General features: G+C 41.8%; 1 long non-coding RNA gene across 1 annotated transcript in view; it reads right to left on the reverse strand.

Annotated features, from left to right (window-relative positions):
* Window positions 1-12964, reverse strand: part of LOC147376174 (uncharacterized) — an 81606-nt gene that overhangs the window by 33678 nt on the left and 34964 nt on the right. Inside the window, exons 4-5 of the long non-coding RNA XR_015160808.1 lie at window positions 11493-11606; window positions 9406-9531 (exon numbers count right to left, since the gene is read on the reverse strand). This is a non-coding gene — a long non-coding RNA (uncharacterized LOC147376174). The remainder of the gene's footprint in view (window positions 1-9405; window positions 9532-11492; window positions 11607-12964) is intronic.

Raw genomic sequence — 12964 nt, forward strand, 5'->3', positions numbered from 1 at the left:
GTTGTCCCCAAGAAGAACTAGCAACCAGCCATACTTAATATAAGAGATTCATCCTTAGGGAAAGTGGAGGTTGGGAAGGTAAATCACTCTGGGTTCTTTCCAGGACAGGGTTGCAATGAAAGCCACAAGGAGATTTCCATTCCGTCCCCCTGGTGATGACACCATCAACAACAACAGCAATCACAACAGGAGTGATAGCTTATACCTACATAGCACTTAGTATGTGCTGGGAGCTGTCTTAAGTGTTTTCCATGGGTAAACTTGCATAAGTAAAATAGGTGGTTGTGGGTGGAGTCTGGATGAGGGTCCCTGTGTTCAGGCATGGGGTTGCCTGGCTTAACTCTCCCACTGTTGCCAAAGGAGGAAGCACTCAGCTTTCTTATTCACTTGCCCAGATATCAGACACAGAGGAGAAGTGGGATTGAGGCTTAAATGCTGTTAGGAGGCCAACATTACAAAATGGAGTCACATTCTATTACAATGCAGCCTGATGATGTCTGACTGGTGAGTGAAATGTGCCATTTTTCAATGAATTCAATTTGAACTTCTTTAAGTAAACTATTAGCACATTCTACAAAGCCTGCAGCCTGAAGGCAATTAAAAAAGATGAACGTTCCCCTGATTGCTTCCCAGTCATGTCTTCAAGCCCCCAGCATCATGTCTTCCAAGAAATGAGATGGATGCCTTGGTTACCATTGGACAATGTTTGACATTCTGAGGAGCAAAGGAGTGTCCTGAGAAAACCTTGTGTCACGGTTGGCAACTGCCACTCTATGGCATATACCATGTGGCTTTCTCAAGAATACCTAGCAATTTTCCTTAGAGCTACCCTCCTATTAAATACACTTTGGACAAGATGATTATAACAAGAGTTTAGGGCAATCTTTAAAACGTTTTAGATTCTTTGCACAGTGTTTGGCTTATAGTAGGCATGCAATAATTATGTAGGGGAAGAGTCCTGAGATTCAGCGATTCTATATTTTAAAAATTAATGTCTGGGGACAGACATATCCTTAGGATACAGAAAGCAGTGGGGCTTCCCAGGTGGCACTAATGGTAAAAGAACCTGCATGCCAATGCCAATGCAGGAGACACAAGAGACGCAGGTTTGATCCCTGGGTCAGGAAGATCTCCTGGAGAAAGAAATGGCAACACACTCCAGTATTGTTGCCTGGAGAATCCCATGAACAGAGGAGCCTGACAGGCTATAGTCCATGGGGTCGCAAAGAGTCGGACATGACTGAGCAACTTAGCACACAAAGCACACAGAAAGCAGTACCAGTAATACTGGATACTAACTACATGCAACTAATTTGAATAAATTGGCAAATGTGACCTTAGGGCCTCTTTCTGCTTTTCTCCTTCTCACTCCCACCCAATGAATCATACGCAGGCCAAGAGGGCTTGAATCTCTGCTCTTACTACCTCAATTTCTTCCTTGATTAGTGTGGGGGGCTGAAGACAGTTTCAGACTGAAGTCAGTGAAATGAAGCAGAACTGTTTTTGTTTTATTCTGCCTACCCTTCTTAAATATCCAACTGTAAGCTTCTTCCAGAGAACCATGTCTTCTGCCATGACATCCCCCATTCCTAGCACTTTGCCCTGTACTCAGAAGGCGGCCAACAATGTGAGAAGCTCACCACCCCTCAAGCCCCCTCATGGGAGGTGAGCCTGTCAATCCAGCTCGCCCAGCAGATGGGCGCAGAGCCCTTGCCCTTGAGCCTACGGCCTCAGGCCAGGAAGGTTCTACTGTGCTGCTGTCAAGTTTTCCACTGTGTCCTCAGCTCGGCCCCAAATAGCTGGTGTTGCTGTCCTCACACTATTTTTAGTCATAGATCAGTTATCCCTGACACGCAGTGATGGGGATTAACAAAATGCACCCATATGCATCTCTGAAGGCTGAGCGTGTGTGTCTCCAGCCCAAAGTAGTCTTGGGCAGTTCTGGGTAGGATTAGCAGGCTTAGGGTTTTTTTTTTTTTTTTTTTTTAATTGTCTCTTTCTACTGCCCCTGGCAGAGAGATCCTGGCCAGAACCAGTCCTAAATTGTTTAAAAAATTTGGTAGGACAGTATTCTAAACTGCACATCAGATCTCCACTTTGCCACCTTCGGTACTTGTGGCCCCTGTTGGTATTTGGGTGAGGTTTTCCTTCTGCCCAGGGGAAGGGGCCTATTGAACTCCATCCTGTTTTTATGAGAACACAGAGTAATAGGTCAGGCAGTGGGGATGTCCCCACCAATCTCTCATGTGGCGAAGGTTCCACATGCCTGGGGCAGGGAATTTCAAAATGCCCCATGCCAGCTGGGATGGCTGTACATGACAGAGTGAACACCATCATAATCACATCATGTCCTGAAACTTCAGCCCTGATTACTCTGATCTTTATCCTCTTTTGACCTGAGATGAATGCAAGGAATGGTCTTCAAATGACCCCGTTGTTTTCAAACTCTAGTACAGTGTTTGACTTGGACTTCCCCAGTGACAGAAAACCACACCAGCTGACTAGAGCCTGCTTGACTTATTTATTTAATTATGTTAATTTGGGAGGGTTGCTTCACTTCATCAAATGGCCCTTGATTTTTATATAACAGGGAGGTTAGGGCATTCAAGACTTTATCTGAGTTTTTGTAAAATGATTTGTCTTACTTGAGAAATCCTTTCCTGCCTGCTGCTTACACAACTGCGTTTATTTCATGACCCTGTTGTTCTCTGCGGAGACTTTGTGGTCAGCTTAGAAATACTGGGCTGGGGGACAGGAGCCTGACATGACCGTCTCAGATCTTGCAAGTTATGCCAACATTATTTTAGGATCCTTATTCAGAGGGTTAGAATCTCTTGGGAGATCTCAAAAGCCAACCTGCCATTCTCCTGTCTGTGCAATTCCTTATTTGCTATGGTTGTCTAGGCTCCCCAGCAGGAAGGCAGCTCCAAACCATTGGAGCCAGTGGTTTTAGTTCTACTTGATTTTTATTCTTTTACCATCCTTTCCTCTGCCTCCTTCCTTAACTGTCCCCTCTGTCATGATTTCAAGGCTCTAGAAAAATTCTTCATCGTCATCATGTAAATAACAACTACAACTACATAAAGGAAAAAGAAGGGAAAAAAAACACCAAAATCTTTGTTGTTGTATTTTAATCAGGCAATAATTATTAATTGAGTACCTAGTATATGAATAGCAAAAATGGTTTTATATGCCTCCCCTCCATGAAAATTCTCTAAATGTAACTTTTCCTACCTTTATCTGTAGATGAGACCTTGTTCCATATCTGAGACAAATCTGGCATGGGATGAAAGGATGAATATTAGAACTTGCTTTAGGTCTCTCTTTTAGCATTAAATTAGAAAAAGCGACCTTTAATCTCTAGTGTACAAGCTTCTGCTGAGTGACTGTCCCCAAGTAAGCTGCGGCACTTCTTAGGAAGTTTCTGGACACAGTCTCAGCCTGGCCGCATGTTGCCCTTATTTACCAGGTCTCCAGGGTCTGACATCCTGATCCTTCCTACTGGCCATGACCATGGAAATACTTGGTGTATTAATTTCCTCAGTTCCCTGCTACCTGTTACCAAACCTCTCTAATAGCACCTGTCTGTTCACTTACTGACCTCTCCTCATCTATGCCTCCTTTGCTTGCAGAGCCTTTCAGAGCTCCCTCTTTTCTTCCTTCTGATCTCCTTATCTTCTAGGAGTTGGTTCCCCATTTTTTTATGTCCCCAGTTTAATATATCCTTGGTCTCACACATCTTTAGACCCACCAGTACACTTGGTCTTTACAACCCATTGAGTCCCCAGTTATGATATTAGACTACAATAGCTGTGGTGTTTCTAAAAATTATGGTGAACTTGTTTATTTTAAGGTGCTTGTGACCTAGATAGAAAGGGAAGATAATTCTATATGAAGATTGCATAGGACAACCGAGTACAAAATTTTTATTTTCTGCTTTAGGGTATTCCTATGAATGATTCATGCTGATGTTTGGCAGAAACCAACACAATATGGTAAAGTATTAACCTTCAATTAATGATAATTAAATTTAATTAAGAACACAAACAAACAAAAAGTTCAGAGAAGCAAGACCCTGGTGACAAGTAATGCAGTAGAAACAGGTTGAAGGAGCTGCATGGAAAGCAGGTTGGAACCTGAAGAATGGACAGATAGAGAGTAGAAGAAGGGTGGTCCCAACAGAGAAGAGCAGCATGAACTAAGGCAGAGAGAGGTGGGAACGGGAACAGTATGTTCAATATGTATGAAGAAATAGAGCTGGTTAGAACCAGGAATGAGTCCTGCAGTCACTGGTGAAAGGCCTCCGGGCTTTCACTTGGACATCTGAATGAGAGATGCCTCCTCTGTTTCTCTCATCAGAGTCTCCAGGAGGAAAGAAATGCACAACACAGTCTTTTTTTCCAGTTAGCATATTTGTTTCCTGTGTTCAGACATCCAGGCAGCACATTCTTTCAGGGAATTGTCTGTGAAAGCTGGGAGCAAGTGAGACCTGCAGCCTTGGGTGGAGAGAGGCCCCTCAACTGCAGAGGCCTTGGGGGTTTCCTCAATTACGTAAACTCTTTTAGGTGAAGTTACTATTTTGTTAAACATATGAGACAAAAAGTGGGGGAGAGGCAACCTAGGTACTCAGCAGTAGAGAAAGGTTGAATAGATTTTGACCTTTCATGGGATGCAACATTATGTTGCCAAAGGTGGCGCAGTGCTAAGAATCCGCCTGCCAATACAGGAGACACAAGAGATGCAGGTCCAATCCCTGGGTCCGGAAGATCCCTTGGAGAAGGAAATGGCAACCTACTCCAATATTCTCGCTTGGAAAACCCATAGACAGAGGAGCCTGGCGGGCTACAGTCCATAGGGTCACAAAGAGTTGGGCACAACCGAGTGACTAAGCAGAAATAACACTTAGCAAAAAAAATTTTTTTTTAATATACAGATATTTACTATAGTAAATGAAAAAAGCAGGATTCAAAAGTGTACACTCTGATTTCAACTTTGTGAATATTTCTATACGTTCGGTAGGACAGGTTAAAAATCAACTGAGCCTGACAGATTGCTCCCAGAGAGCATATGAAACGGAGCAAGAGGGTCTCAGGGACAGGATGCCCCACCTAAGGACTCTAGAGACCACAGCTGAGAGGAGAAAAATGACTGAGACTGTCTATCTTCATGGCTCAGATACTTGGCAGGCCAACAGTTCCTGGAGTTGAGGGTTTGAAGGAGAAAATGTTACTGCATCTGGGGCTAGATGTGATAACAAAACTCACCAGTTTTAATACAGGTTGACAAAAGGGAGCAGACCAAAGTATTTGGGTGAGAGCTGAGAAACCTCTGGAAATGACGGAATTACCACTTAATAAGGAGCATTTGGAGTTGATTTGCTTTCTGAAATGTCACTGTACAGAGAAGCTTCCACCCATGCTCTAGCCAGGTATGCCCTGGACGGGAGATAGCCCTTGGGTCCTGGACAAGTTCCGTAAATCAGTGCTAAGTCATGTAATCAGCTGTCTCCATGGTGTTTGCACGATACCATCCCAGGAATCCAGGCCAGGATTTTCCTGTAAGCTAGGAGGGGTTTGGGTTTCCCAGGGAACTCACTGTCCCCTCCGTTCCTCCCTGGTTAATGCCAGAGACATCGTCATCTTCATTGTCTTTTATTGAGTGCCTACTATGTGTGAGGTACTTTACAGATATTATTTTTAATCTCCTCCACAATCCTATTGGATGGGCAGTATTACCCCAATTTTATAGATGATGGGATTGAGACACAGTACGCTCAAGTAACTTGCCAGAGGCATGCACTTAGTAAGTTTGAAACTAGATGTCTGTTCTCTCCTTCCTGTGACACCTTTCAGCTTCTAATTTGCCACTTTGTGCATATATATGTGCGTGTTGTATGCATGTGAGTGAGAGACAGAGAGACCTAGGTGTATTTTTGAGTTTGAGTGTTTCTAAATTGCACCCATTCCCTGGCACTGGTTTATTTCTCAAATGTTCTCTTCAACACACCTTAGTTCTTATTTGTCTTTATTATAAGTCCAAGCCATAGGTGGAAACAGGATAAAAAAATAATGGTAATTTTTGAAACTAAAATTTTGGTTAGAAAGCAAAATTGAGACTTCTAGTCTCAGGACAACAAAAAAGCTTGTATGTAAGTTGCTGCTGCTGCTAAGTCACTTCAGTCGTGTCCGACTCTGTGCGACCCCATAGATGGCAGCCCACCAGGCTCCCCTGTCCCTGGGATTCTCCAGGCAAGAACACTGGAGTGGGTTTCCATTTCCTTCTCCAATGCAGGAAAGTGAAAAGAGAAAATTAAGTTGCTCAGTCGTGTACCACTTGTAGCGACCCCATGGACTGCAGCCCACCAGGCTCCTCCATGGGATTTTCCAGGCAAGAGTACTGGAGTGGGGTGCCATTGCCTTCTCTGCATATGTAAGTTAGGAGCAACCTAAAATTAACACCCAAGGTACAAAAAGCACACTTCAACAAAAATCCTCCACTTAATGTCTGGCAGAGCCCACGCTCAGACCCTTTGATTCCACTGCTTCTCTGCTGTGCTAGGATCCATCACTTGGTATTAGCCTCCCAGATTTAGAATCTGAGGTTGACTTTGTACTGATCTAGCCCTGCCTGATCACTGTGGATCCAGTAATACAGCATCCTTATGCTTCTCTCTTCCTTTTTTCAATAAATACACAGCTAAAGTCAGGCACCATTCTAGGGAACAGCAGAAAAAAAAAGATCACAATGAGTATGGTCCCTGCTATCACTGGGAAAAGAGACAAACGAGGAGTTAGGATACAGTGTGGTAAGCGATCTGATCAGGAAAGCAGAGGAACTCAGAGCAATAAATTTGGTCAGCAAAGGCTTCCTTGACCAAAATACCTCTGAAACTGAGACCTGCCAGACAGGGAGGCATGCTATGCCCATCTTAGCTCTGTCTTTGTCCACCACTTGTACAAGAGTGGCAGACAATCTATTGGGTTTGTTTTTAACTTTTTAAGTTGAGTAGCATTAGAGTTCAAGGAATATAAGAATTCCCCTGGTCTCTAAGAATTTCACAAAAACACTGAGATAAAGGGAAATTCCACAGAGGAATCATAGACCTCAGCTTGGAATTGCTACCTGGGGAAAGGAATGCAATACACATTTTCTAGAAAGATCTTGGGCCCATTGAGGGAAAGGCTGTGTGGTGCGGTTTTATTCTATACCGCATTGGGCTATACTTTTTCTGCAATAAAACCATAGCACTTGGTGTGTCAGACTGAGTCTAATTCAGAGATGTAACTATGACCTCAGCCATAGAAGAGGACTAGAAAAATAACCACAGGTTGACCTTGAAAAGAGCAGTACTGATTCAGGCATGGAATAAGGTTTAGCTCACAACAGCTTGTTAGAACCACTTAACATTATAAAGAAATTCTAGTTCAGGATACACAGTCTTCAAAGATAGCACCTGAGGATTTAGACACACTAAATATTTGAGCCTTGGTCTAATTCCAGGGTCAGTGTTAGGATGAGATGGACCGGCTTTAGGTTCATGGGGATTTCAAACGCACGGCCTGTTACTAAGAGTCTAATTATATAAGAAACTCCATATTAACATAAAGCTCTAGATTAATTGGCAGGGCTTCAAAACCGATGTTATTATTGAACTCTTTCCTAATTATACAAGTTTATCATTTCACAAAGTTCTTTTACTTTCCTTCTTCTTTCTCTCCCTCTTTTCTCCTTTTAAGTAATAGTACATAAAAATATATCCCATAAGTTGAATGCTTAGTATGGGGTGGGCCAGAAAGTATGTGTGGGTTTTTCCTGGAATGAACTTTTCGGCCAACCTAATATTTGCCACCCATTGTAACAGGAGCTAAGGCTCCCTTTATTACATAAATCACTTAATTATTCTATGGAGTAGATATTATTTCACTGATTTTAAAGATGAGGAAACTGAGATTTAAAGGAGGATAATTAACATGTTCATTATAAATGGACACACAGATCATCACACAAATGGAAATTGTCTGAACTAGGATTTGAACCCATTTTGTCTGAACTCTCAAGTCTGTGCTATTACTGTCTGTGGTTGAGCAATTAAAATATACATGCTGGCCATAATGTCTGCCTGCCACCCCTGTGCCTTCTCCACAGGAAGCTGGGATCTAGCTTTCCTAGTTCTCCTCTTTGCTGATTCTCCTCTAAGCACAGCCAGAGCATGTGGTAGGATGTCAATAAATGAGGAAAGGCCTGGTCTAAATTTATCCCTGCCACACAAATCGCGAGACTTTGTATCACTCTTATAAGGACAGGTCTTGCTCCTGTCTGAGGCCTGAGCACCCATAACAGAGAGCTCCCTGTCACTGTGACAATAGGAGGCCATGGAAAGGAAAGCCGTAAATTAGGCCAGGGGAGCAGGGCAGAGGAAAATAGATACAAACTGCTGACAAGATTAATATGCAGTTGACGGGGTGTGCTTTCACACCCGAGTGCCAACAAATAAACACAATTCAGAAGGCTCATCCCTGCCTTACCAGAGGAGGCAGATTCCCAAGCCAAAGAAAGGGAGCAAATGAGCAAGAGGAAGAGCGGAGAGGCCTGTGGGTGCACAGGGCTTGGTTTGCCAGGAATTCCTCTACATCGTCAGACAGCTGACGGATGATGCAAGCAGCAGGCCCTGATGACACATTTTCTGACCAAAACCAGGGAAAGGAGAAACAGGGCCAGGCCCTGCAGGGGAGATGGGTTTGAGGACAGCGAGTGCAAGCTGAAGATCAGTGCCTTCCTTGGGTACAGCCTGCCTGGTGTGCCAGCTACGTTAGGTGTCATTCCTCACAGGAGTCAGCAGAACTGCCGGGCCTTTGGTTAGACTCCCGATGGGCTGTCCCACTTCCTGTGGTAATGAATGGGACCTCAGTAAGACTTCGGAGATGAGAATCAATTCTTCTACTTTTTATTAGGTTGAACCATATGAAACTGCCATTTTTGAAGGTCAAGCGTACTTGAATATTGGCACTTTCATATGGCTCAAGATAAGAGTAAAGGCAGAGATAGTTTTCAAATGCAGGGATCAATTTTATAATAAAACAAAATCAATTTTATAATAAAATTGAGGCTCTTCAACCATGCATTGCTAGGGTATAGGACTGACTAATTTAAAGCAATGGTTATTTTATTTAAAAAATAAAGTTAAGGCTCTTAACCATTGTGCTATACAGTACTGTTTTTTAGGTAATTCTTCTTTGAACATAAAATCTAGACATGAAGCTTGGCCTAAAAGAAATTTCATGATCTGATCTTTTCTTAGGTGGCTAATTTCTTCCTCTGAAGTAAGACTAAACTTCTGGCTATTCAAATATTACTTCAGGTTACTAATTCTTTACACACACTCTTGCTTCTTTCTGGAATACTCACACCAGCCCACTCTTTTCTCCCTCGTGTATCATTCCATCTTTCAGGCCTTTGCTATCATGGCAGTTATTAGGCTATATTGCGACCTCCATGCGGTAAGGAACTGTTGGTCAGAGTTCAGTTAAAGGCCTGGAACAGAGATGGATAGATGAGTAAATGGATGAGTTTACTCACTCGAGTTACATGTACCCATACCCTTCAGCACACACACACACACACACACACACACACACACAGACACAGACACACACACACACACATATACACACTCCTTCTAGGGCTAACTTGCTATTCCAAATTAAATAATTCTCTATCTCATCACGTGGATGTCCAGTTTCAGAAAAACCTCTTGACCCTGGCTAACACTCTGTTACAGAGTTAGGTGATGCATAGAACATAAGCCAAGAACACAAGTTAGAAAATTCATGAACATTCAAACATACCCTGAGGACCTAGCTTAGCTCTTGGTTTTACATACAATACAGTAAGTTTCTCATTTTTGCACTTGATTTCTCCTGTGGAGCCTGGCTTTCACTGGCGGAATTTTCCACAAGTACCACTAACATAAACAAATAAAACCTTTTGGGGGCATTTTACCAGAACTTGTTACAGATTCTGATGCTGGTTAGAGATAATGGAGCTGTTATTGCCGGTGATTAGGAAAAGCTCAAACTATTTTATAAGCTTTATGTAGTTGGATTTATATAACATCTTTCCCCTGAAGAGAAATTATGGAATAAAATGGCTTCATAGCAGCTAATCATTTATTTCCAAGGGTCATAGTTGCCCTCTCTTGTTTCTGCTAACCCAAGATGACATAGGTCTGTGCTATGCAGACAGAAGCTTTTTTAAACTATACATGCTATACAAACATTCATCGAAACTGAGCAAAGGAGGTGTTAATGAGTTCCCTGACAGTGGAAGCCCAGGATCAGATGCTGGGTATTATCTGTCAGCCATGTTGGGATAGGCACTTCTGGAATAAAACACATCTAAGAGTCCTTACCACCACAAGATTTTATGATTCTATAGTCATAAACTCTACACCCACCCAGTTTTTGCTCTTAGCTTGGCATGTAATTTTAATGTAAAGATAGAATATACACATATGCATTTAAATAGAATCACATTTAAATGTTATTTTCAAACATTTTAATCATGAATGTATCTCCATGTATATTTATTCCACAATTTTTTTAATGGACTTATAGTATTCCAATGTATTTCATAATTTAACTAAGATCCTGATTTTTAACAGAAGAGTTTTCCCCTAACTTTTGATATTATTGGTAGCATCAATGAATACCTCTGTCTATATTTTTGTGAATATGCTTATTTATTCAAATTGTGGAGTCAAAGTGTGTCACATTTTTCAGGGTTTTTATGTCTATAAAGACAGTGTCTTTCAGAAACACTGTATAATTTATATCCCACCAGAGGTCACACCATGACTGCTGCTGATGACTTTCTGGCAATATAAACTATCACATGAGAAGTCCCAGGAGACTGAGACTGTATTAGACCCTGTATTAGATCCTCTCTAGGACAGTCTCTTTACCTGCAGGAGACACATCATTCATTATACACAGACTTAAAAGTTAGAATTTGGTTCAAACTCTGCCTCCACCATCTATTAGTTCAACAATTTTAAGTGAGCTACTTAACCTCCCCTAACTTGATTTACCAACTATAAAAAGGCAGATATCTATCTGGCAGGGTATTTTTCGTGAAGGCGATATAGAAAAGGGGCTTAACACAGCAGCAGACATATAGTAGTTATTTTCAAATCATTAGTCAATATTTTATTACACTGTGTCTAGTCATTTGCTTCGTGTAACAACCCACTTTCCTTACAGTGAATGGAAGCATGAGGAGGGACGAGAAGGGAGAAAGGGAGATGAAGGACTTCGGCTGTTCCAGAAAGAGTTTTTAGGGTGTGGAAATATGTCTTGATCTTGTTGGGCAGCCTCTGCCCTGTAAGCTCTACCTTTCCCTCTAGAATTCACAGCAGTTGGGGAAAACCCTCCACCTGCCAGTGTCGCTTGGGGTTTCACCGGTTTTGCAAGCTTTCTGCTTGTCGCCTCTCCTACCTCTGAAGGCAGCTCTGCTGACCTTGAGGGTCCAGGACATGGTGTTGATCCCAGGAAAGACAGTAATAGTTTTGTTGACAGATACTTTTCAACAGCTGTATGGTATCTGGGAGGCTGAGAGAAGAGGTGGGGGGGAGAATGACTCAGGGTTAACCCCTTCTTGGCCCCAACAGTATTCCCTTCATCAGAAACCCTTGCCCTGATGGAATTTTCTTTGACTCTGAGAACTGGATTTTTTTTATTTTATTTTATTTTATTTTTAAATTTTACATAATTGTATTAGTTTTGCCAAATATCAAAATGAATCCACCACAGTTATACATGTGTTCCCCATCCTGAACCCTCCTCCCTCCTCCCTCCCCATACCATCCCTCTGGGTCGTCCCAGTGCACTAGCCCCAAGCATCCAGTATCGTGCATCGAACCTATTTTTAAAAAACAGACCCTCTTAGTCATTTTGTTACAAAAGCAATGTTTATGATTCAGAAACATATGACACAAAATGTTAAAGCATCTGAAAGCACTGCACTTGGTAGAATACAGGATAAGGGGCTGTTCTGAGAATGAGACGACCCTGAAATGCCCTGGGATTCTAGCATCTTGCATCTTCAAGGCATATTTGAGCTGCAGAAGATGAGATATGGGTCCTTAATTTGGGAGCGAGAACATAATTTATTCTGTCAAATTTCATTCCAGTGTTCATAGCAGTTAATATTCACATGTGGTTTACATAGTTATTTTCCTATCTTTTAACCATGTGGTATCATAGCCAAGGCCTCTTTTTAAAAAGTATTAGAGTGCTTTAAATGCAAAACATTTTAAGTGCTAATCCACTGGGACCTTTTATAATGTTGAGGGATAAGGCAAACAACCCTTTGCAAGCTGACTCTCATGTCAGACTTTGCCTTCCTGCTTTGTATATTTTAAGGGCAAACTTATCTAGAATGTCTGAGTCAGTGTACTAAATTAGATATGTAATAATACGTTCTATGGAAAATTAGTCTATTTCATAGCAAAAATTCTCAGTAAAACTACAACTATATTCATTTGGTTTTTACATACAGTCACTAAGAATTTAGTGAAAGGCACAACTGAAGCATTCTAGGGAATACTAAGCACTAATCACCTGTTAGGATCCCTGCCATTGAGAAATTGCTCCCCAGAGATGGAGCCCAAATCATTTAGAATTAGCTCTAACACAAGGCAGAAAATGATGATTCTCAAATAAATAACAAGCAATGGGAGGTCTCAGGAGATTGAGGTATCAAACAGGAAATACAGTTTAGGCTTTGTGATTAGATTTGGTTTTGGTGCCATGTTCTGTCCCTTGTTAGCTAGGTAACCTATATACTGTGTTTAATTTCTCTCAACTTTATTTGCCTTATCTGACAAATGAGCATACCTAACCTAGTATATCGGTGAAGCTTCTAGTAGAGTGCATCAACATCTGGTAGACTGAATATTTCATAAAGG

This window comes from Bos grunniens, chromosome 3 (genome assembly GCF_055505025.1).
Source record: "Bos grunniens cultivar Pamir isolate PY7600 chromosome 3, Bosgru_T2T1.0, whole genome shotgun sequence".
NCBI classification, from domain to species: Eukaryota; Metazoa; Chordata; class Mammalia; order Artiodactyla; family Bovidae; genus Bos; species Bos grunniens.